The sequence below is a fragment of the Camponotus floridanus genome, unplaced genomic scaffold (genome assembly GCF_003227725.1).
Source record: "Camponotus floridanus strain SB8 unplaced genomic scaffold, Cflo_v7.5 scaffold96, whole genome shotgun sequence".
Taxonomy (NCBI): Eukaryota; Metazoa; Arthropoda; class Insecta; order Hymenoptera; family Formicidae; genus Camponotus; species Camponotus floridanus.
In genome coordinates, this window is record NW_020229867.1 from 336016 (window position 1) to 361290 (window position 25275).

The 25275-nt window shown below is 43.5% G+C and overlaps 1 protein-coding gene across 3 annotated transcripts in view; it reads left to right on the forward strand.

The window, feature by feature from the left end:
* LOC105249424 (zinc finger protein castor homolog 1) overlaps nucleotides 1-25275 on the forward strand; it is a 101402-nt gene that overhangs the window by 17196 nt on the left and 58931 nt on the right. For 2 of the 3 annotated variants that reach the window (XM_011254874.3, XM_011254875.3), the window contains exon 1: nucleotides 3696-4838. The exons of the other annotated variant lie outside the window; for it this stretch is intronic. The gene's annotated coding sequence lies outside the window, so the exon portion shown is untranslated. Of the gene's footprint in view, nucleotides 1-3695; nucleotides 4839-25275 lie in introns of those variants that run through there. 3 annotated transcript variants of the gene reach the window in all.

The following is a 25275-nucleotide window of genomic DNA, read 5'->3' on the forward strand; positions in this document are numbered from 1 at the left end:
TCCGTCCACAGTTTTACTTTATAATAAAGAGGACTATGATCTTCAAAGTATACACACATGTCAAAGTTAAAGATTAAATTCTCTTTTCTAAAAATGTTATATTTACAATCAAATCATTGTATTCAAAATTACATATCTCAGAAGTAAAAAAAAGCACTACAAAATTCAAAGCGTGTGTTACTTTGGAATGCACCCCCTACAACATCTGTCAAAATGAAAATGATCCGTGCTGTGTAATTTAGTATAAAGTTTTACCATCGATTTTTTCGCCAGAAAATCTGAAACATCCGATAATTTTAAATATCGATTTTTATTTCCGTGTGAAAAATGCATTTTATCTTTAGACTTTTAATCGTCTCGAGTTTTTTTTTCTCAAACGTGATATAAAAAGATGATGATAGAAGGCAGACTGCTTAGAAAGATTTGTCAAGATGACATCTGGTTTATCTAGGAATCCCGTAAATAAGAAGAGGACGGGGAGGGAGTAACACGGCAAGAAGAATGTGGACACGGAAACGATAGGGTGACGTGTAAAAAAAAAAAGACGAGAGGCACGGCAACCCTTTTCTCTTTCCTATCCCTCGCACGGAACCACGGAAACTACCTTGGAAATTCGACTCTAAAAATATTCGTCTTATGGAGTTTCTCCGTTTTTTTCGGCCGCGCTACTCCCTACTCCCCGACTCTCTTTTTTGTCCTTCTACCCTCGGGAGACGCGCATCAACCATATGGCTTGCGTGCGCGCGCGCTCGCGCGCGAGGGAGAGATAAAAAATTCATATTTTCACTGGAAGGGCTGAGTCTCTCTGAGCGGTATTTTTAAACTTCGGGGAGTGCTCTGAGAAGGAGAGCATTCAACTTTCGTTTGTCCGTCAGATTCTAAAAGTTTCCGTAAATCCTCTCCTCGCCAACAATCAATCATCGAGATAGGAAAAAATTATCGCTTATTATATCGCTTAATTACATCGCAAAGAAATCTCAAGCAAATTGTATAATCTTGTGCGTCTTACGCATATGTTTTTATCCATCCAAGTAGTAATATAGAGCAAATGGAGCCCGGATACTGGCTATACCTGAAGTAAAAAATAGCTTTTCCATTGATCCCCGAGCTATCGGCGCGCTATTCCGTTATTTAAAGGGTTTCTTTAGGCTAATGGTTTTCTCACACGATCCTCGAAACGGTAAAAACCCCTTTCACGGAAATCGAAACCCCTTCGGGAGGCTGCGGCGGGTCCAATCATTGGCACATTACGCAAAATCATGCGGTCCCAGTGATAGCTTCCGATACCTGGAAACACGATATTTTATTGGTGGATTAAGGCCCTTTAAGAAAACGTCGTGGTAGAAAAAGAGACGGCGAGAGAACGCGCAAGCGTTCTGACCTATTTTCGAGGGGTTTTGCTTCAACCCTTTCGGGACCTAACGGGACGTCGCGACTTTTTTCCCACATTCTACTTTTCTGAAAATCGACTACCTGATCATCAACTGGTTGTTGCGACGTCCAAATGGGGTCGTTTCATAATACGGGAAAGGGTTCACCGTCCTTCCTGTTTGAAAATTTAATTTGCTCCGCCGAGCAAAAAAAATAGAAAGATATTTATAATAATTATGCTTAATTGATTTACGGTTGATTGTAACAACAATTTTCGTCGTAAGCATATGTCTTGTAATAAGTAAGATTGATTATTCCCTTTCTTCCTCTCTTTCTCTTACAATATTAATAGTAATAATTTAAATAACGAGAAATAGAAATACGCACATGATAAAATAGACTAATAATTTACGCAAGATTTCCATAAATCGAGAAGATACGTAACACGGGTAACTTACATACACAAAGGCAAAATATACACTGAAAAAATTGTATTCTCAACTTGAGAATATGCCACTTATCTTTAGAATATATACTAAAGATAAGTGGACTATTCTTAAGTTGAGAATACAATTTTTTCAGTAGGGATATGTAGGAATATAAATACAAACGGGACGATAATTGTGATAAATGAACGCGTTAAAGAAATCAAAAGAGGCACGTTCACACGACGTGTATTGGTATAATCACGTGAATCAGACCCATTTTCGTTCATGACTCTTTTCAGCTTTAATCAGCTTAATCTCTGTTAAACCTACCCGCACGATGTAAATAGCTCGGAAACGTCAATCTAAAAATTGGAAGGGATATTAATGTCGCGATGTATCAGAAATGTAACGGGAATAATAACAAGCGAGGAGAAGAGATGCTTATAATACTTTATCATTCTCTTTTGGAAGAGTTTTCAACAACTAAAACAACTTTTTATTCAATCGATAATGATATAATGTTAACGATAAATTATTAATCCACAATTTATTCGAATGAAAAGAAATCTGTTTTTTTAAATCCCATAAAATTCGAGCTAGTTTCATTTTAGAAAACGAAATCTATTGTTGTTTCCCTTTTGATCGCATCCAATTTCTGCAACGCTACAGCATCCCTCGTTTTCTCTCAATTAGCGACGTCCATGGATCCCCCACTCGTCCCTCGAATAATCGTCACCCCTACGTAACGCATCGGCGATAAGCATCGGCGGCATCGTAAGTACTTTTGCGGGGGTAAAAAGTGGGAGTGTCCTTCGAGGGTACTCGAGTGACGTCATTGGTCGGCGGGATCTTTCTGTGCGGGATAAAGTGGCGATTCTGCGCAGGGGTAGAAAATTAATGCATTCCGAAATCTCGCGCCTCATCTTTCGCGAATCCGTTTGCGAAATATATCGCGATGACGTATCGATCTAGCAGCGCTTCGCGTATCAAGTCTTTTGTCACTTGACGCAATCCGAATGCTGAACATTGTCTAGCGAAACATATAATAAATACAGAGAAAGCGCTTCTGTAATCAATTAAGACTAATGTAATCGTAGGAACAGAATTCGTCGAAGCAGACTCGTTTCAGGAACGCGTCGTCCTACTTCGATGTGCGAGAGAGTGCGATGCTAAAGATCGAGCCAATCATTTTATCGTCGGAAAAGTTGGAAAGGTTTCGAAAATTCATATCAACAAATTTGTCACGCTGTACATTACTCTCCCGTGACGGGATAAAAATGATTTATTTAATACTCGGAGATAATTTCGTTGGCCTACCTGCCCCCCTCTGATAATAATGAGATTAACGCTCTCGGCGAAACCACCCCCGCGGGTCCCCCAGTGGCACGCGCGCGTGCGGGAGCATCTCGGCGGCGACGTACAAAGCGGTGCGCGCGGTTCGCCAGCCGGTGGACGAATGCGAGCGACAGCGGTCGAGGAGCGGAAGAAGAGGAAGGAATCGCACGGCGGTGGCAGAAGTTGGTCTCTTTGCCCCCGTCATCGTCGTCGCGGCACCGCCACACGGCCGCGGCGACGTCGAAGGGGAAGGGGACAGGCGGGAAGGGGGGTGCGATGCGTACCATCGGGGGTGGGAGGCGGTGGAACATCGGCCGAAGGCGGGGAGAATGCGACACGTCACTATGCTCGACGGGGTGGGGCAACCTACGAACGTTAAACTGGTGGGGACCCCCAAAGTATCCGCGATCTTTCCCTCTCGGTGAAAGAGGGGCCAGGTTGGGGAGAGAGAGCGGCGTGTCTTCCCCCCTCCTTCCCCTCCTCGATTCCCCCCTCTCCGCCGTCTCTGTCTCTCACCCTTTGGAGGGGTTCAGTCATCTCGCGCCAGCCGAGCCACGCGCACTCTCTCCTCTCTGACATTCCGGGCTCGCTGGAGAACGCCGGAGAACCACCCCGTGATTCCGGCGACGACGACGGCGTCACTGTCGTCGCGAGGGTGGCGTCCCGCAACGAGGGTGGCGGCGGCGGTGGTGGAAAACGCGCGACGAGGGCCAGAATTTGCGGGGGTCTGAAGAAGAGACGCGAGGAGCGAACCGCCCTCTTTGGACGCCGGGAGACCACCCCCACTTCTTCCCCCTCTCGAGCGAACGCGAGCGCGCGCGCGCGCGCGCGCGAGTGCGCCTCCCTCCTCGTCGCGGGTGCTTAGACAGCCTCGGGAATCGGACACACACGGGTGGAGAGAACTCGCGCGTGTCCTACGCGATCGCCTTCCCGGACAAGATCCATCGGGGACGACGGTTTTCGAGTGTCGCGATAACGCGGACAGAACATCGGAAACCACCCGCTTGTCTCGTAACTCGATGCATATTTCATCGGGGACGTGTTATTATGTATACGTAGTGCTAGTTACCATAAAGAACTGTCACCGCTCGATTCCCGTAGGGAAACGCAATCATGATAAAGTAGGCTTCCCAATCTGACAATTTCTCGGTGAAAGAATCGGACGAAGGAAACGGTGCACGATGAAATTGAACCGTCAAAATAAACATCGATGGTGGTCGGTCGGGGGGATCGCTAATCACTGGGACTGAAGGGACGATGAGATATCGGATCGAGAATGCCGAATGATTATTGCATGTTTCCAAAGAATCTCGAGTGACGGTGTTGGGAGCGGTACGGAAAGTGTCCGATGAGGGTGGAAGTGATCTCAGTGGATTTCGAGGAGGGAGGTAGGAGCTGGTGCGTGTTTCGTGTTCCTCGACAGAGGACAGGACTCTTCGAACAAGTGTCCCGGGGCTTCGTGACGAGGATCGATCAGCAACGAATCGAGAAACTCGAGTCCAGAATCTACGGATTGTGCAAGTGATCGCGACTCGAATATTCTGCGAGTTTGGTGCGCGATATTGTCACAATTTCGAAGTGAATGGAACAGAGCCTCCTCCTTCTCGAAGGGCGAGAATCGCATCGTCGAAAGGCGCAATAGAACTATGATGTCGACGGGAGTAATTTGTGGCAGAAACGGAAATATCGACTAAAGAGCAAGAGGTAAAGTTTGCTTCCGGTTCTTCTAATCGATCGTTTTTATTACGCGAATCGATATTATTGTTCCATTGACAAGGGAGGGAAAATTTTGATGCGTTGATATTTAAACATTTTTCATTTCTTGCGATACTCTCGTATAAAAAAGAAGAATATGGCTACTTTATTTACTTTATACTGAATATGTAGGAACATTTGATAATGTTCTTTTTCGCAGTAAATTACCGTACGTATTAATAGGAATTATTAATTGCAAATATTAATGTCTCTGTCTAGTATCTGGAACAAATTATGAATTATGAAGCAGTTCATTTCTCGCGATGCGATATCGTGATGTACATTGATTATAAATCGATCTCACGTTCTCCTATTTTGTGTTGAAGTAGCTTAGAGGGATTTTATTGTCGTGAAAATTTCGCAAATTTCTAGGATTTTCGCATTCTTGCGTTTATTTATGTTACAGTCGTTCATAAACAATGTTAGCAATTCTGCACTCGAATTATGTCCCGCATTACAGTGATTGTTATTGTTATAAAACATAAAGTATATAGTTGGCAGCTTTCTCGATTCCGAGATTTCCGCAACACGTTGCATTGCATCTCGAGAAAACGAAATTAGCCCGTGGTTCTCGACGCGATTCCACGGAATTTTGTCTTAAAAAAATCTGCTCCGAAAATTCATCGGAGCGCGCCAACACTAATTCGAGTTTTATGTTTGATCGCGGGTCAATTTGGCAGAATATCATACAACAAGTCGTCTACAAATATCAATACTATCTCGCTCCAACTTTACAGTTTCGCGTTGTGACTTCCGAGCAACACCTTCGATTTTCCGTATTATTATATCCTTAATAAAGCATCGATATTAAATCGTCCAAATAATCGCACTCGCGACTCGAAATTCATTCCGATGATCGTCGACCTTCCTGTCATGATTCGGTCATTTGATAATTTCTCCTCTAGTTAGATTATATAACTTTCTTTTTCGGATTTTATTCTTTCTTATATTAATTATCTCTGCACCATCTCGTTTCTACTCTTCACTCGACATATTCGTTTAATTAATATTTGGGATTTATGATATAATTTATTAGAATCTATTATACTATACTACTTTTGCGTGATGCAAAGTTTGCAATATTTTGCCTTTGTTTATTTCAATCATAGCGAGATTCCCTAAGAAGCTTTTATTAATTACTTTGTCTGCCTCTTGCGTAAGGTACGGCAAAAAGATGTGAAGAGATACATTTTAAAATTAAAAAAAAATAAATTTAAATAAATTTCTGTACGAATTATGTAGAATTCTGTGAAAAGACTTGGTAGAAAACTTTTGCAAGAGATTGAAAAGTGAGGAATTTATTGAAAGAAACGATAAAAGAATTGCGTTCGATAGTCTACACTTAATCAAGAGAGAAAGAGAAGAGAAAAACGCGATAAAGAAATAACCGAGAGCAAATGGCGGATGTGACAAAGAGAGGAGCGCGCGAGGAAGAAATGAAGAAATCAGGAAAGGGGAATCGGAAAGAAGGAGAGAAAGGACAGTGGACAAGCGAGGAATCGTGTACGTTTATATACGTCGCGGGATATATTAGCGAAAGCAGGAAAGGACGAAAGATACAGAGGACCACAGAGGAGAGCGAGGGAAGAAAAGGGTCGAGCTTCTCGAACGCGGATAAACGCGAACGCGGGGAGAAGTCGGGGAGGAAGATGAGGAGCAAGGAGGTGAGGGGAAGGGGGAATGAGGGAAGAAAACCACGAAACAATTGGAGAAGCGGAGGCGGCCGCATTTCATGTTGTCTGGCATCGGCTCCCTTTAAAGAGTCTCTTGCTTTTTGTTAGCTCTTCGAAAATTATGATTGTTTGTCCGCGAGATTTACTGCTCGGAGGCTCCCTCGACGCGCCGTACGTGTACATGTGTACATACATGTGCGTGCACGTGTGAGTGTGTGTGTTTGTGTGTGTGTGTGTGTGTGCGCGCAAGGCGCCCTCGAGAGGAGGCACCGCGATCTTTCGCTAGGCCGCGAACGGGTTTCCCGAGAGGGGTAGGGGCTCGGGGAGAGATGGTGGTCGGAGAGGGACGATAGAAACGCTGGAGGTTTACCGAGAGATTAAAGAATCGAGGATTTACAACGCTCGCGCCACCAAATTGGTGCACCTCGTGTTGCTTCCTTCTCTCTCTCCTTTTCTCTCCTTCCCTCTTTCTCTCTCTCTTGGCAATTTACTTGTCGCGCTATCTCGTCGGATTTATTAAATTAGTCGCTGTTTGGATTAAGAGATTTCGCTTTGAGACGAAAAAGAATTCCGCCGAGGCCGCTCCAAATAACAAGATGAAAGGCAACTTGCGATCGAGTTTGCACGTGTCGTCTGGATAAATAAAAAATTAATTTAAGCCTAATCGAGGAAAATTTTAATTTATTTTCGATCGCAGAATATTGTGAATACGTTTGTATGCGTATGTATGATTTTATAATTGAATATATCATATATCGAATCTGATTTTTTTATGCTGCGTAATCAAAGAGTATTGAGCATCTATCAATCATCCGTGAACGTCCAGATGTATTAATTAAAGCGAGCTATAATATTGGAAAAAAAATTAAATCAAAAAGAGATTAAGTTTCTTAATATAATTAATATTTAGCTTACATATTGGAAATGCAGTTGTAGATGATATTAGGGGAATTTACTGAAAAAAACTTTCATGCTTTCACATATTATGAGATTTCCATTGTACGAACGGCTTTCCTGGACATTCCTTGGATTATTACGAGACCCGACTTGGACCGCAACGCATATTCCAGGAGACACCTGTTGCCGTGTTCCAACTTCCCCGCGGAACTTTCCCCCACGGAATCGCGCTAAAGATTCCTTTACGATCTCTCGGATGAATTTTCGAATCCGCTAAGCTACCGAGAAGGAGCGTTCCCGCCCGGGACTCGACTCGGGGCGAGCATATCCGGTTGATTTATTCGAGATCTTATTGTGGCCCGGGAACGGGCCGACTCTTCTTCGGAGGAGTCGACTCCAAAAAGCGATCCTCCATCTCTCCGGCGCGCCGGCTCCGGCGATCGCTCTATAAATTTCACGGGAGTCTCTCGAACCCTATATTTTCTCGTTATCCTCGCGTTTTGCACGACACGTTTTATTAAAGTACGATAATTTTACGAGGGTCGGGACCGTCCTCCTGGCTCGTTTCGTTTCGCGCCCCCTCTCTCTCTCTCTCTCTCTCTCTTTTTCTCCTCCACAATTTTTCGCCGCGTGAGATTCGCTCGTTCGCTTTTGTTTACGGCATCTCGGCTGAATTTCGATCCATTTTCCACATCCTCTCTTCCTCCCTCGTCTATTGATATTAACGTATGCTAATTTCGTTAATTACACGCGAAAATTTTCAGTCATCGCCGTTAAACACACTCGCGCGAACGGTGTCGGGTTTTCGAGCGTTTATATTGCGCGCGGATGTTTATCTCATTTTTATCGTATATTAATATATACGATGCTAATTAAGACCATACCGCTGTCGCGATACGACAGTGAAATGCGAAGACGTGACGCGCGATACGTCGATGAAAACGCAGGATACGATATAATCTTTTGTGCTTTTAATAACGCTTACACTCGGGAACGAATAATATATTCAATTTTATTCGCATGTGGCTTTGTTATCTACGATGCAAATATATATGCGTGATATTAATTATACGATGATATCACCGCGTAAAACGTACTTTAAAGTACTTTTCCTATGTTTAATACAAATATCTATGGTAAGATAAGCTTTAATTAAGACACACGGTGCAAGCTTGTGACAAACGCGTCACATGCCGATTGAAAAAAAAAATAAAAGGAGTAATCAATTTAATTTAATATCGATCATTTTTCCACTTGAAAAACATGACCGATCTCGATGCTAAATTTAAAGGTTTTAATCGCGCGAGTATCGTCGCCGCGAAACGTCATCGTCGGCTTCTCGCGCGTATGTTCGTACATATATCCGAGAAATTGTGCTCGTCCGAGTCAGCTCGGCAGTAAAAGGCCTAAAGTTTTTAATACTTTCAGTTGTTTTTATGGCGGCTGGCATTCGCTCTTTTTTATTGTTTCGTCCCCAGCCGCTTCTCTTTCTCTCCGTCTCTTTCTCTCTTTCTCTCGCTGGAACGCGCACAAGAGTCCGAGCATGTCGGAGGAAGAGAGAGGAGAGGAGACTCGCAGTCAGCCCTCTCTGATGTACGACTCGGCGGTCCGCGTGAAAAAAATCCCATAAACCAGTAAAAAAGCATGGGATCTCTGAACTGGAGGGGTCGAGAGGGATGGAGACGCGAAGGAGGGGTAGGAAGGGGGGAGAGGTTCCAGTATCGCCAAAGGAATTCCTCTTATGACGAACCACGCGTGATTTTCTTTCGTCTTCCCCCTTCCCCTCGTTCGCTCTTCGCCCTCCCTCCCTCCCTTCCCTCCTCTATAACGTTCGCTTTACCGTCGCGGCTTTACCCGACAGTCCCAATGCGCGTTTCTTCACCTTCGTTTCGGCCCTTTTCTCCGCTTCTTCTTCTTCTTCTTCCTTCCCCTCGCTGCCGATTCTTTCGCGAGTCTTAATCTTCCCGCATCTGTCTATCTAATGCCGTCTTAATTAGCCATAGTAATGCCGACGGGTTTTATGTTTTGACGTTGAAGGGAAAAGGGGAGGGAGAAGCTAAATTCCGCTAACATAATCTCTGTTTCTCTCTCTTTCTTATTTTTAACGTGCGATTTCTAACGTCTAGAGTTCTTTTTTTCGCTTGTGTGACAAATTTTGATGTCGTTGCAAAATATTTGCAATGTCGAAAGAATTTTCGAGGAGTCGAGTAGGCGGAAGATTTTCGAAAAATGGGCAATTTTGTTTCTTCAATCGATTGCTTATCGTTTAAATAGTTTAAAGTTTCGACGTTTCTTGTTTTTCTCCCCTTGTACTTTCCTCTCTTTCTTTGCCTTTTCCCGTTTGCTTACAACACCCAGTCATCAAAATACGCAGTTTCAATGGGCGAATTAAAAAGCAAAGACAAAAGCAGGTCATGTGACAAATGACAGACATATGTGCCATCGTTTCACATCTATTATTTGTGCCCGCCTCGGAGGTCTACACCCAGCCTGGAAAATATGTTCCCTCTGTCGTCTCGACGTACACTTTCCTACAGACGCATTTGCATACCTACGTTCGCTTCGAGTTTAATTTATTGACATGTCAATTCATATATCCAAAGACATTGATAACTTTTCGAACCGCACTCCGTGCTTCGTTGAATTCTAAATTAATTAAGTTACATCTCGAATGTACGATTAGTTCAATTTTAGGAATTAATCGCTATCTCTTGGATGACAGTAGAGAATAATTCACCTTTTTTTTTATACAATGATTTTATATATTCGTAACGCGATATATTACGGATCAGGAGCGATGCCATTGACCTTGTGATTTTTGATGAATTTTACATTGTTTCGTGTAAGCGTTGTAAACGGAACTGGCGACAGTGCGATTTCGTCGACGTTAATCGATCGCGTGGATATGCAAATTCGATGACGCGATGACGTACGTAGAAAAAAGCAACACGAATCATAGTTCGAGGCGACAACGACACATCTCCTTTCCCCTCTCTCTTTCTCTCTCTTTCCTTCTCTCCGTCTCTCTTTCTTCCGGCGCTCTCTATGAATAGTTATAGATCGTTTCGCATAAATTAGGCCGCGCGGAATTAATAGCTAATTCAGTAGGTTTTCAATTATAGTGCAATCGAGAATTCAACGGTATGAAACTTATAAATATGGAAGCGAGAAAATCGCGACTCGACGGAGCGATACCACCATCGTGGATGGACCGTGGGCGATATACTTTTGCGAGCTACGAATTGTTAAATTAGCACGCGATTCTTCTTCGCGAAGGCTGTCATGAGCGTTTTCATTAAAAGCCGCCGCCATAAAAAAGGAATCTCGATAATGTCTGGTACGAATCGAATGATATAGTATTGAAATTTAATTAGAAAATTACGAGACTTTTTTGGTGTCTAAATTAAATTCTAAAAATATTTTACAACAATCTAAGCGCATCCTTTCATTTAATCTTTATCGACTTAAATGATGAAAAATTTTATATAATTTCACGCTGGCAACAAAGGTTTCAAGGGGTCCTTTCAAGCTTTAGAATGATATTGTCAGAGTTTTTCGAGGCATTGAACTTTACGCTGCGATGCAAAATTTCGCTCCCGTCGATGTAAACTCGTCGGATGCCCCGCATCTTCCACGTTTCCCGCGCTACCATCTCGATGAATTATTATTTCGACGATCATCTCGATCGGGGATCTTCCAATCGTACGAAGAAGGTGAGGAAGAAGTGGAAGAAGAAGAAGAAGAAGGAGGAGGCCGCCCCGCGCGATCGCAGCACCATCCGTAATTTCAGATAGAGTCGGTGCCGGGTGTTATTAAACCTGATAGGCCAGCGAACGTTTCTCCCTCGCGGGTGTTCCCCGGCTTCAATTTAAATCGGTGACTCTGCTCTTCTGCATCCACCCTGTCCCCCTTCCCGCCCCTCTGCTCCCTCCTTTCCACCCTGATCCCTTCGCCTCCCTTCGCGCCGACTATTCCACGGCTCGTATGTGCATCCACCCTTTGCGCCCGCAAAGTCCGAGGCCGAAAGGGCCTCGTTTCGGTCAGCGCAGCGAGAAGACACGGAATAAGATCTATGACGAGACTCTGAGGGGAAATAAAGGAGGACGAGAAGAAAGGACGTCTCTCCACTATTCGTTGGGTTTAACGATAACGACCGGTTGTTAAAAGAATTCATGATAATTATCAATTTTAATTATCGACGCGATTTGCCATTAACCACTAGTCTGCGTATCCTCAAATATGGCTAGTGCCTGAAAAGGCCTCTGGTGATTATTTTTTATCCAGACAAAATATTTCGGCTAAATCTTCCGATTTATTAATAAGCCTTATTCGACGATTTTTTTTATTATTCTCATGAAATAATAATTCAACAAAATATTTTAGCAATTTTGTAAATTAATGTCTTGATTCCGCGCAATTTTATTAACTTTAGAATTTAATTGAAGATTCTCTGATGTAAGAATTTCATAGCTTTTCTTTTAATAATATGATAATTATTTTTAATAACAAGATATTATATAACATAATGTGCTATAAATAAGTATACTTTAATATAAATATATATATATATATATATATATATTTTTTTTTTTTTAAGTAAAAAAATTCTTACATGAAGATTCAAAGAAAACAGTTACACTATGATGTTAAAGTTAACATATCACATGTCCTTCTGAAAATTGTTTTCGAATTCTCGTCATATTAATATGTACACCGAGCGTTTAATGGTGTCACAGTTGAGATCGTTTGTCAGGACGAGTCTCCTGACAAGTCAATGCCACGTCAGTCAAAGGAAGGCTCATCGTGTCTCACGATGAACGATTATTCGCGATACGTTGCCGTGGGCAGTTCCGTTTAAAAGGAGTTCGTGCGAGCCAGGTCAAGAATCTTGTTCTCTTTTCTAACAAATCATCAAAGCCAAGTCTCTCATAAAACTCGAGACGACAAAAAATTGTATATACTTAAAATTCTTCTCTCGAAGCCGGAACGTTTTGAATTATCATTTTTTCGAATATGGAAAGAATATTTAAAATTCCAGAAAGATGCAAAAAATAATCGTTTCAATGGCAATTTGTTTTCGAAATTGAAATATTCGTAACGACTTAATATATACCGGATAACGAAAGCGAAATCTGAATACATTACGAACGTTATTAAACAATGCGATCGTAATAGTAGCGAGAATTAGATAATAGATCATGTTTTCATAAAAATATCAGTGACCAGCGCTAACGATGGAATATACGACGCGGTCATCGGAAGCGGCGTCAGAGTCATCGCGCGATCATTCGATCATCTCGCGCTTGCACCGGATCGTAAATCGACCAAGGATGTCAGAACGATGTCTTCCCGCAAAGCAGGAAGTAATCGACAACTACAAGAGAGAGAGAGAGAGAGAGAGGCGGACGCGCGTTCTCTCGCGACCGGTTCTGTCGATCGCGTTTCCATCGCGTCGTCCCTCGCGAATCCGGAACTCGCCGCTCGCTCGTGCAAGCGCGACATCGACCGTTATTCAGGAATTAATTCATAATTAGAGCGGGGCCCACCTATAGCGGGGAGAGCCTAACCCACATTCCAGCCACCGGCTGTCCCCGCTGGCACAGTAGCTCGTTTCCAGCTTTTCTTCTTTCTCTCTCTCTCTCTCTCTCTCTCTCTCTCTCTCTCTCTCTCTCTCTTTCTCTCTTCGCCTCTGCCTCTCCCGTTTTCCCCCCTCATCGTCGAGTCTGTTTCTTCGCTCACCCCTCCTCCCACGGCCCCTCATCTCTCGCCACCTGGTCTTCGCGCCTCACCTACGCACGAGCCGTTTTGCATGCTTTCCCCGACAGCGCGACAGCGTGTGCGTGATCCGCGATGTGGCGTATGCGGTGACACTCTCCTCCGAAAGAATGCGCCGCGACAACCGCGACCGCCGGATCAGCTGATCGATTCGCGTACTCCGACAGCGATCTGGTTTCGAGCAGCGGTATTTGCGAGCACGCGCGCGCGTATATCCGTTCCCGCGTTCGAGATATACGCGGCGATACAGCAGGCGAGTGCGTCCGCTGATGGAGACTCGTCCTGACAAATCTTCGCCGAACGTCGGAGCTAATAGAACGGACGAGGCGAGCTCCACCGCCGGGACGACGATCTAGATTGGGACGAACCGGGGGAAATATCGGAGTCAGGGATTAGCAACTTCGGCATCGTCGAATCTCGATGCTATGATCTCGAATTTCGCTGGGATTGACACATTTTGCAATTATGATTTATTACTAATCTCAATATCCTTGCATTATAAAAAATATATTAAAGCGTGTGTTCGGTCGAAAGTATCGCATCACTTTTAGAAGCTACACAGAGAAAAATGTATACTGTATTCAATTAAATATTATTTATCTCAAGTATATCATAAATTTGTATATCTGCAAATATATCATAAGTTCATCACAAGTATTCAATTTAATTAGATATATTCTGAATTTTAGTAACTGCAGTATTTTAGTCAAGAATATTAAATTAAAACAAAAATTTGATTTGCTTACCACATAAAGTAAGTTTGATTTTTCTTTGATACAACTTTACAATATTCTTGAAGAGAAAATAAATTCTTCTTTTGAGTACATGATAATGAGATCTTTTAACACTTGTGATGAGTATATTTTAAGACTATTATTCAGAATATATTCTTTGTTGAAGAAAACTATTACTTAAAAAAAGAAAAATAAACTGAGCAATCGTTTTTCTTGGCAGTAGAATGATATTTTTCTCTGTGCAGTCGTTGCTTTGATAAATGAAAATACGTATGTAAATAAAAACAAAATTACATTTTATTACTATTATTTTATGCTTTAATGGTCTTATAAATATGAGTAAGACAGCTAGAGGAAGAAATAAAAAATCTAATCATTTATTTACGTATTTTTTGATGCAGGATTTTAGTGTTGTATCTAATGTACGATATATTGTTTCTGCGTATGTTTTAATGTCTTGTCGATGATATATTCTCTGGCGAGCGCGGGAGGTTGAATCCTCTTCTGTATCATTTCGCAGTGTCATAGTTCACACGTTAATAACGGCGCGCGAGCTCAAAGCGCCCACGTCCGCTTGAAATCGTAGTAGGTTGCACCAGGTTGAAACGCGATATTGCGCGTTAAACGTAGACGCGATGGATTAGAAAGTGGATTTTAGATGTTACCGTTCGCCGTCGCCGTCTTCCTCGGTTTCAAACGCGCGACCCGGTCTCTCTCTCTCTCCCTCTCTCTCTCTCTCTCTCTCTCTCTCTCTTTCTCTCGCGATATCGATATTCGCCACGCGCGTTATCGCCGCGTGCGATCGATCGGGCACACACGTTAGAGATTTCGGGCGTTGTTTCGAAACCATTTCCGAGCAACGCCGTCGCGTTTCCGTTCTGCTGATTTTCATCAGATTCCCTCGAGAGTCAGATTTCCTTCGTCGTCGTTATTGTAGAACTTACGCCGGAGTGCGTTATCTTTCATCCTGATGCGATAACACGAAGAAGTCTGGAGGTGCCGCGACAAAAGAGCCGCAAGTAGGTCAGTTAGATTTTGGCGCGTACTTATCTTACGCTTTTGTCTTTGCTGAATCTTTGGATCTCGTCATCGTGCTCTCACGTTGCCTGGAATACTTTGCATAGGCAAATTTGGTGAAAGAGAGAAACTTGTTCAATACGCACAAGTATCATTTGGGAGCAAAATTAAAAGGAAGAACCCCTGTGGAGTTTCTCAAAACTATCAATGACTGGATTTAGAAACCATAATTAAAATTCGCATGTCGTGCGATTTGGAGTTTTGGATACCTTGCGAACGCGGATCTCGAGTCGGGGCTTTTGCCCGAGAGAATTTGGCGAAAGCGAAAATCACCGGCGCGTTTATCGATCTGCGATCACACATGACGGCGACCGTAAATCGTCGCTCGCGAAAAATTAAATCGCTGACTCGGTGAAGTTTGATCGGGTCGTCGTCCCGTACCATTCCCGCTCTGTGGCAGCTGGCTATGCCTCCTTCCCTCTCCTGCTCCTTTCTTCTCTTCCGCGATTATTATTTTTATTTTGTTCTATTTCACACATGTTAATTAGCGATCGAATTGACATGCGCGACACACGTGTATCGATATTATTGATTATTAATCATTATTATACGATGCCCGAAGACACTCAATCTTGAGTCGAAGCTGCGCGAGATGAAAGCAATAAAAGATTTCTTTCGGAGTAATGGCTGTATGGCTTTTAATTCTCATGACTTGTGGCAATTTATTCGGGATGACGTCACGTGAAGTTTCTATGAGCGTTGATGAATACGTGTGGACGTAAAAATTGCCAGCATATGAGGAGGATTAGGTGAAAACATTCATGCTCGATAAACTTGTGCGGGGGCAGCGATATACGGAGCGCTTTGTGAGAAAAAGAGGCGATGTTTCGACGACGCCGAAATGCAATTCGTCGCGCGACAAGAGGTCGTTGCACCGTGTGCCCTTCCTGTTTCTACCTCGCGCTACCTCCGACGCCTTGGTTCGATCGTGCTCTTGCGAGACGATAAATTACCTCGTTGCGTCGTGACAATTCCTCCTACTTGCGAGAAGAGAGAACGAGAGAGAAAAAGGGAGAGAGAGAAAAAAAAAGAAACGACCGAAATGAGGGCGAAGAAGTGCGTGACAAATCTATCCGCGATCGATATCGATCGCCCGCCACTAAAGTCAAATCACGCCTGCTCATGTTTTGAAGAGAAACGTGCGTGAACGGGGACCATTACTTAATCGACGTGGCGCTCCGGTTTATAATTTTAAATACACGTTGCATGTTTCATACATTAATTAACGTCGTATAATTTATGCAACTTTTCGATAGCCGTCGAGCGGATTCGTTCCGGAAAATACGAGTGAATGGTATAAACAAAGATGGATATAAATTTTCTCCGAGTAAATGAAAAGTCATTCTTACTTGTAGCATTTTTTCTCTTCTCAGAATTATTTAGATTCCTTATTAATTCCATGCAAATAAAGTCGCGTTGCGTTTCGTTTCATTTCACTCGTCGACCCTTGCACGCGGGTATCCAGAGAGAGAGAGAGGCACCGAGGACAATAATCGGGAGAGCTCTCGCGATCTTTGGATTTCGGGAAACAAACGCGACGGGACACGAGATGGAGACGAGATGAAGACGAGAGCGAGAGCGGGAGACAAACGGCTACCCGGCGAATCGTAAATTTAAATTTAGAGAGACGCATGTGCTCGCGCGAGCGCGCGCGCACGTGAGCGCGCCCCTTTCCCCTCGAGGCTTCCCCTCCGCTCCCCCTCGGCTCCCTACATCCTTCCGCTCTTTCGGCCTCTGCTCTCTCGCCGCGGCCTCCGATCGACGTCATCGACGGGCATCGGACATCGCCGCGACAACTCGAAGAAGCGCCGATTTCCACCGTCCGGTCCCCGGTCCGCCTCGCGAACCCGATTTGAATTTTAGAACGCGGCGGGTTTTGTCGCGAAGCCCGCGAAAAAGTCGCTTCGATTTTCAAATCGCCCTGCGAATCGATCGACGATTGTCTCTCAATAAGGAGACGAGAGAATTCGTTGCACGTTTCACTTTACCTTTTCTTTCTTTTCTTTTTTTCGGATTGACAGATTGATTCTCGATTTGCCGATTTGAAGTGACGCAATTAGATCTTTCAATTTTTTTATTCAACAATTGGTGCCGAATCTGAAACGAGAGATATTAAAAATTCACCTCGAAATATTAAAAATGAAAATTTAAAACAATATTTTCAAGGAAGCCTCGTTGAATCTTAATTATTCCCAACAGCATCCGTTGCGCTGCAGATTCTTCGATTTAACGCAATCGTAGACGAACGGTGGTCCGAGGGAGACGACCTTACGTGACTTGGTGTAAATTTGAAAATAGCCGGGTAGAGAAAAGCCGCTGCGAAACGCAACGAGGGAGCGAACGACTCTTGGCAATTTTAGCGAACGTGAGAAGTCTGGACGCAGATGAATCTAAGCTAGATTCGTCCGCGTCCATTATAGACAGATCACGTTAAATGCTGCTAGTTGGCACGCTTTTGAGGAAAGAATTTCACGAAGCGCTTCTCGTGTGCGATCAATTTTATCTATACGTAATCTTCTTACGCTACCAAAAAATAACGGCACCTTTGTCGGCACGTGTTAAACCCCCCCCAGCCAAGATTTTTTTATCTAAAGCAAACAAATCTTAATATCCTTAAGCGAATGAAACACGATGTAAAATAAAGCACAATCTACACCGCTATCACAATTTCATCATTTTATTATTCGGTAGGTGCGAAGGATTATTACGATTCGCCGAGAAGATGGATATTTTCATACGTATCGAGACCACGAGTCACGAAAGGAAGGAAGTTTCTTTAGACACTTGACGGCATTTGGCTTCTTATCTATACGCCGTGAGTGTACAACATTGTACGCCCACGCACGGAAGTTGACTTCCTCATTTAACCGCGGGACGGAACTAGTCCCTTGATTTTAATTTTACGTAGAGCGCCGTATCTTCAATGACCTTGATTTGGAGAAAAATATGTGCGCGTGCAACAACGATTTCAAGCGTTGCCAACGTGATTTCCAGCTTGAAAGCGAGAGTCTCTTTGATTAATTTTACGCCGCCTTTAATCTCTCTCTTTCTCTCTCTATCTATATGATTTTCTAAACTTGCGATAAATCTTGGAATTTTATTTACACCTCGGTTGAGATTCTCCATCTGCGAGATTTGCGTAAAATTTACCTCACGCTTTAAAGATCGAAGCACGCGCGAGTAGGTGTGAGGTATGGGCTCACCAGTTTAATATCGCGGCATGTATGTAACTAGGCCGTGTCGCTCTGTGTTCGGGTGTGGCCGTGTCGCGCATTGTTTCTGAAATTACGATATCCTCGTTATTAATATTTATATACTGCGCGCGAAAAGATACAGTCATCGGTTGCTGCTGCTGCCTCGGCGACTTTCTAAAGCGATCGAGAATACCGGAGGAAACGACTCGGCGGTATCCCGCCTTGTTGACTAACGGCAATCATTGTTGCGCGATTCATGGAAATCGGAGTCAATTTACAGAGTCATCGATTCATCGATCAGGCGGCGAAAATGAATGGGAATGAATGAGTTTGTCGCGTGATGGAAAAGTCAAGTATAAGAATACCAGGAAGAGACGTCGGATATAAAAATCACAATGCGATCCAAGGCCTACATCGCATCGATATCTACGCCTTAGAACGGGTACAATCAACGTGGCACGTTTCACGGTAGCAGAACCGACGATATCCGGACATCCCGACGAAAATCAGACGGCTGGCTCGGTTGATCGACGTTTCGGGGACACTCGTTTGTCACCTAGAAAAGCCCGGAGTCCGTTTGTTCCCGCGCGATCGCGCCCGGTTACGTCTCGACAGCCAGCCAGCCGGCTTTTTACCTGCCTCTGTCTTGACCTCCCCCCCTTACCTGTCTGCCTCTCTGCCTACGACAGACCGGACGACGCGCATACAAGCGCGTCGCACACGTGTACGTACACGCGCATACTCGCTTCTATCCTTTTTTAATTATTCCGTCCTTTTTACGGGCATTAAGATAAGCAGCCGCGTCGTTCGCCCAACTATCGGTCAAAGTCACGTGGTGTTGGCCTCGCGATACGTTCGAACAGGGAAAGGATTGGTTTCCTCCCACGTTTCTTCGGCTCTCCCGATCCATCTGATCCGTCTGATGTGTCACACTGTCACGCGTCGACGAATTTTCGGCCCTCTTCTCGTGTATCTCTCGTCCCCTCGCCTTTTCCTCTTGTTTCTGAACGCGATGGCAGAATCGAACGATATTAGTGAGACGAGAAGGGTCAGGATTATCCCCTTTAACGAGCTCTTTCGCGAACGCTTTGTTGTGAGATTTTACGGTGATGGATCGTGGATGGACGGAATGATATCCTCGACGCGCGGATTTCTTTAAAAATATTATCGTGTCCGAAGGGTTATTAAAAATTCCGGCACCGTTCAATTCTGAGTCCTCGGTAATTATCGGATTTGAATTCCTCATATCACTCGCGATCGACTCATTGACATTTTCGTTGAGTTTCACTCGTTGGAATTCCGCGTCTGTGCCCACGTTGCAATGTTCCTTCCACAATGAAAACGCGCACGTAGATAGTCGTACGTAATCGCTACGCCTCGTAGGTACGTACGAAAGTCCCGGATAGTTTCTCCGCAACTTTGATCGACGCGAAAATTCTCGCGAATGTCCATTATTTCGCTCGGTAATTGCGATATAATTACCGAAATTACCGTTGCAGCCGCAACGAAATCTCTCTCTGCGCCGAGGATCGAGGGAGAAAAAGAAATCTCTTTCACGTACAAAAAAAAAAAATACTTGAAAAAATTAATCTGAATAATTAATATGCGAGATTTCAGAATCGTAGGAATACGATTTTTCAGATAATGACTCGATTCCAGATGGTTATCGAGTCGAAAACTTTTTCGCATCTAGAGCAAAGTATCGATATTATCCCCATATTATGCGGCTCATTGACATTTTAATCGAGTTTGACGGAACGGAATTGCGATCATGATGTCGCGCGACGTGACTTTTTTCCCCCGCTATAAAAATGCGCGTCCGGTCGGTAGATTGCAGCTGCGATTCGTTAATAAACATCGCGGCCGAAAAAGGTCAACCCCGTCCTCTGGCACAATGGCCGGGCACGAAAAAGGTGCGAAATCCAGAATGCGGCAACAAACGTACGCGCGCGCGCGCGCGCGCACGATTGCGAAGGTGCGACACGTTCGACGCACGTCTTTCAAATAAATTATCAACACTCTGGCATTCGCGGCGGAATCGTATGTCGATGGTGTATGACCGATGTCGGGAAGAGGCACCGGACGAACGAACGGATATGCTGGATATGGTGCGGGATATACGCCATAAGCATGCGACGTCCTCGTTCACCCACTTCGCGCCCATATCCGTAGAAAACTTGGAGATTCCCTTAAAGGGAAATCGACGATACGTGTCTCTATTCGCCCGACATTCTCGCCTTTATTAAGCATCCATTTAATTGATACATCTCAAAGTAACGCGTAACGTTTCCATACGCAATGTAAAGATAAATGCCAGATAAAAGATACAAGTCGGATATGTATAATATAACGTAAATTTAATTAATAATTTATAAATTGAAGCGGAGAATTATTCATCGTTGAACAAATAACAAATGATGTTGGGATGTTAATTAATAGTCGTTAATTCGCAGAGACTGCATATCCAGCAATTTTTTATAATTTTGATTAAATTTGTTTGAATAATTTTTAACACTCAATCCATGCAATTTCGCATCATTCAAAATTATGGTTTTATCACCTATAATAAAAGTTTATTTTAAATATCATATTTTAAAGATTTTTATTTTTAACATAAAATAATTATTAAAGATTATTAAAATTTATAGAACGATATAAAAATGATTTAAACAGAGTGTTTCTCAAATTTTAGCTTTAAAAACAAATATCATGTCAGTGTTATAGAAAATTGTGGGATTATTTTTATTTGCTCTACATGTCCACGAGAGACTGCCCCCCACCTTTACCTGATGTACACGTGTTGTAAAGTTTATATTTGAATCGTGAGAGAAACTAGAATGTCGTGTTCGCCAATTTTTCTTGGACGTTTATAATACAAGTGTCGTATCGCGTTGCGTATATGAGATGTTTGCGAAGAGGCCTCGATCGATTTCAATCGGCTTTTCTCACCGAGTGGAATATGGTATGCGCGAGGTCGATCGTTCCGACGTTATAAGCATGCGTTTGCCAATCGTCTCATATTGCTCCCTTCTTATTGCTTTCCTTCGGTGCCTCCATCCCGTTCGTTCGCTCTCCTTATTTCGGCATTCCACGAGCTTTGCGGGACGAAAAGGAAAGGAAAAGAAACGAAGAGAGAAATCGGAGTCGTCATAAAATCATGCGCGAATAATAAATGGATTCATCGAGCGGCGAAATGGAATCGCCGCAAATTTTCTTACAACTCCTATAATCAATTCCTATAATCGTCGTTCGCGCTATTGTCTCTCGCTTCGAGATATTTGCGATAGTAATTTCTCTCGATGACGCATCGCGAGAAGATATTATATATATTATTCCGCGAAAAGATTTGAGTACCGCGCAAATCGGATAATTCCATTAGACGGACTTTGTTCTTGCAATCCGGGCTACTTGTGCGCGTTGCAAAAAGCCGAGTCTCGATCGGCGAACGAAGGGAGAATAAAGGAGAACGAAGAGAAAGAGGGTGTCCGGCATCATCTTCGGACAACGGGCAGCGCCATTATCCCTCGTCCATTTGAATTTTCAAGTTTCGTAATAACGACTAATATGAGACAAATGAAGCGAGCGAAGGAAAGGGGTGCGGGGGCAGGAGGAGATGGAAGAAGTAGCGTGGAAGGGAGAGAAGAGCCGGTGATTAATGGAGTCTCCGCAGCGAGCGAGAGCTCGGCCCGGATAAGATCTCCGATGGAATTCCCGTGGCTTTTATATTGGATTTCTTTTAAATTCGTTACTTTATCCGGCGCTATGTTAATAGCGGCCCGATATGAGAGCTCGCGGTTAAGAAGAGTTCATTTATCATTCCGCGGTGAGCTTCGCATCGCGGCGAGGAGAGTCTCTCTCTCCCGCGCGCGCAGCAGCGGCCTCGAACTCCAACGCTGTACCATGCATTAGGAACGATTCATACGTAAAGCCCTCTCCCCGCCGTCGTCTCGCTCCCTCCCCAGTCCATCCCGCCGATTGTTGTTTCGGAAATAAATTTATTACCTCGCTCGAACGCGCCTCGATTAAGCGGCGCGAATGCGCACCCGCGGGAGACGCGAGGCCTCTCCCCCTATCATTGTGCCTTCCCCAGGAATTTTGCAACATTTTAAATTCCTCGCAAATTGATCTGATTTTCGCATTTTACATAGTAATAATATCGACCGGGTATTTGCTCGCTACTGCGTCGCGAGGGATCGTTTTGCGGACACGCGGACTACGCTAAATTATCATTTTATACGCCATCTTAATAGCGGCGACGATGCCCGCGATCGAACAGGGTTCATTTATCATTTCGCATAGGCTCGATCTCCGATGCCTCGAACTCGGCGACGTACGGTGCGTTGGACTCATTCGATTCATTCATTCGGATCGGACGAGTCCTTCGATCCTCGGTTCGCCATTGTTCTCTCGACGAACCCCCGACTTTGCAAACGGCGGCGACCAGCATTATACAGCGTAGCCGTTTTCGATCTGGAAATTATTATGCGAGTTTGAATTTAATGATGATAATTATTGATTATATCCCAAAGTGAATGGTCGAACGCAAATTACAGCATGATTGTTAACATCGCTGCTCCAATCTTCTCAGTCTCTATCGCTTTTATTACATTGGTTTTAAATTGGCGGTGCGGAAATTCTTTTTATCGCGCATGTCCCTATTGCAATATCGCGTCTCGATTATTTTTATTCCGGCTCTCGCATATTTTGATTCGCAGTTTAAGTTGTTCGAGAATTGTACAAAGATCTTGCGATTTCTGGTCACGCCCGATCGATGCGTTCCCCTAGAACGAGGAAGACGTTCCTCGAGTAGCGGGACGATCGAATGTCAGTGGCCGGACGGAAGTACTTTCGCCTTGGGACGAGACTCGGCGCCTCCCGAGACGGGAGACATTTCGCCTTTTCGCATTAGGATTCACTTCCAAGCGTGATTAATTGGGCCTCATTAACATCACGTAGCTCGCTCGCTACCGCTACACCCTGTCGCGACTTGGAAATAGATACGTTGCTCGTAGACACATGGAAACCGGCTCGTTGTGGCTCACCTCCTATAATGTTCGTCGTTTTCTCTCTCCCCTTCTTTTGTTATCACTTATTGCGAGTAACATTTCGATCTGGATTTATATTCAATTTATATTTAAGTTGGACGATTGTAACATCAGTCGTGAATGTCATCTCTTCATCAATTTTTTATATATTATGTATATAACGATTTAACGAAGAAGCATGTTTATGAAGTCTACGGAGAAGACACTCGCGACAGAGTCACGAGAGTCCGGGTACTTTTGTCGCCGACGATACCTCTTAATCCAGATCGAAAATATGTAAATAAATTCATTCGTGGCTCCAGTAGAGCCGGATGCCCACACTCTGTATTCCCCGTCGAAAAAGTATTTTAATAGAAACGATTCATCATTCTCGGAGGCCCACGGACGTGCTTCTTTTTCTTCGGTTGCGGGGAGCAGCCCGGGTTTATGCCGGCTCGAAACACCAGAGTCGATCGCTCAGGAGCGATCGCGTCCTCCTCCTCGTCGTCGTCCCTTTGTCGATCCGACTTCCTCCGAGATTCAATTTTACCGGATTTCGCGGAATTTCGGCCGAACGGTCGGTTTTGGTTTATCTCCTCTGTCCTCCGCCCCCGCGCCGTTCCTCGCATCCTTTTTTCACGGCCCGTGGAATTATGCGCCAGCAGGATTCGCCAGCTTTCGCGGAATTTCGCCGGCGCAACGCGGGCTTGCCTGCCGACGATATAGCTTTCCGTTTATGCTTATGGAATTTATGGAGCGTCGCAAATTTCGATTAGTCTAGGTAGTAAATCGCGCGACTACACGAGACGTCAGGCGGATAATTCGGATGAGAATACCGGACAGCGTCTTCCAGATGGTACCACGCGATAAAAAATGTCTCTAATGCACAGTATCTTCTTTCTTTTATGAATTTTTTTAAATTTTTTATTTGTAAAAAAATTACTCGATTCTTATAACAGAGATTTATTTAGAAATCAATTGTACAGAATAAAAATAATCCCATAAATTTCTATACAACTTTTTTCTATGCATCCAGATCAAGATATGTCTTTGTCTTTAAAATTAAAATGTGAGAAACACTTTTCTTAAATAATTTTTATATCACTATTTTTATATCACTATTTTTAAATACATTTTTAGATTCTCTCCGCATCTTTCTCAAGTAAATGATGAAAGATGTGCTGCAGAAAAAAAATTATAGAAACTTATCGGGTTATTTTTGTCGAAAGCTGTATATTAAATCCTTTCCTTCGAGAATATTTTCGATGCAATGAAGAATTTCTCAGCGAATTTATACACATTCTGGTATATATATATATATTCAATCTTTCCGGAATTTCGTCGAACCTACATTCGTTTCCTCAGCCTTTCTTTTTTTCCTCGATCGTATGAATCTTAACGATCAAAATACACGTGAATTCGAAGGGATTCGCTATCAGGACGGACCATATAGAAACTTGTTCTCTACACATTCCCTTAATTTTGCTTTATCTTTTTCTGCTTCTCTTCTTTTTGCAACTCTACGCATTTTCTGAATATATATCAGTCTCACGACTCTGATTTGTGTTTGCGATTCGACATTTCATTATGTCAGATTTGAGAAGATTTCGAGGAAATTTCATACCTCGCTCCCATTCTGTCATCACTTTCTTCTGTCTCTCCTATTTCCCTTCTTCCTCTCGGGAATCGCGAGTACTTTGAGATCACTGTCTGCATTAAATCGTCAAGAACGTTCAATGGCCGATTGTATCGCAAACGGGAGCTAATATTCGAAGCCGAGAAATTTTAAAATGGTGCGTTGGAAATTTCTAGCTTATTCTCGTTTATAGTCTTAGCTGTCGCGCGGATTAAAAAATTAAGAAATAAAAGTCACGAAGGGGAATATTACATCTCATTAATTATTTATGATCTCTATCAGTCCTGCTCGCCTAACAAAAACTTGTTCCGTAACATATCATTATCCTGTGCCGTCAAATATTACCTAAACGCGATTATCGTTTCTCCTGGAAGCG